General features: G+C 37.3%; 1 non-coding gene across 1 annotated transcript; it reads right to left on the bottom strand.

Annotated features, from left to right (window-relative positions):
- Positions 1-248: 248 nt before the first annotated feature.
- Positions 249-352, bottom strand: LOC125147173 (U6 spliceosomal RNA). The gene has a single exon (XR_007145037.1). It is a non-coding gene; the product is annotated as a U6 spliceosomal RNA (small nuclear RNA).
- Between the last annotated feature and the right edge of the window lie 862 nt (positions 353-1,214).

Raw genomic sequence — 1,214 nt, 5'->3', positions numbered from 1 at the left:
CCCTGCTCATTCTCTCTCTCTCAAAAATGAATAAATGTTTATTTTTTTAAAGTAGTAGAAAAAGACAAGAACAAGAAAATTTAAAGACCCGAGATAATTGAAATTTTGGAGAAAATAAGATAATAATGAGAAACTGAGCATAAGAATTCATAGCAATTTCAGAAGCACACCAAAAGCCAGTTGAATGGCACAGCTCCGATCAAAAGTCCTTACACTACCCACAGAAGTCAAATTGTCAAAGTAGATCCCTAGAAATTATACACTTTACTTAATAGCGTATCAGCCTTGCCCAGGGGCCATGCTAATCTTTGCATTATTCCAATTTTAGTACATATGCTGCCGAAGTGAGCACTGCTGTATACTTAATAGCAAGTTTTACTAATAATTAGTGAAGGATACAAGCAAAAAGCAAGCACAAAGATAGCGATATCTATCTCTGGAGGAGTCCAAACTATCATCTGTGCCTCCAAAAAATAGATTTTTGCACTGGGATATAAGAGATGAATATTCACTGTGTGTGTTGTACAGTTTGCCTGAGGAAGCTGTTTAAGTTCAGAGCCTCTTAGTTTTTACATCCATCAGTTACACAGGGAACCTATGTGACCAACTTTTGTTCTCTGAGTTATGACCCCTAATCCATAAATTCCAGGTTAGTTTATAATAAGCAATGCAAAAATGCTCCTAAAAACATTCTTAGATGAGAACTTCTTTGGTTATCTTCCTACTTGTAAATTCCATCAGAGTGGAGGAGAGAGTTACAGAGCTATTTTTAATTCTTTATTATTTATTTATTTATTTATTTATTTATTTATTTATTTGCAGGGACCTGCATGAATTGCAGTAATGACAGTGGCAGGGAGAGTGAATTCACTGAGAGTGAATTAGAATATGTCAGAACATCCAGAGCTCCCCAGACACCATACTGTGCATTGTGGAATGTGGCTTCTCTTAAGGTTCTTGGGGAAAGACAATGACACATTTCTGAGTATGCATGAAAGGAACACTGGGCTCCAGTGAGAATGTTTCTGACCCTCACCTCTCTTAACCATCCTCTGGGCTCATAGTTCTTCATAATCTAGAACTTGTTTTAATATATCTTCCAGCTGTCATCTCTGTCTACACTGAGGATCAGTGGGGCATGCAATGCAAAGCAGGGAGCAAAGAAAGCTAAAGGCAGCAGGCATGACAGATGGGATGAATATACTTAGAGTAAA

This window comes from Prionailurus viverrinus, chromosome A1 (assembly GCF_022837055.1).
Source record: "Prionailurus viverrinus isolate Anna chromosome A1, UM_Priviv_1.0, whole genome shotgun sequence".
NCBI classification, from domain to species: Eukaryota; Metazoa; Chordata; class Mammalia; order Carnivora; family Felidae; genus Prionailurus; species Prionailurus viverrinus.
The sequence above is the reverse complement of the archived record's forward strand: the minus strand, read 5'-3'. Positions and strand labels throughout refer to the sequence as shown.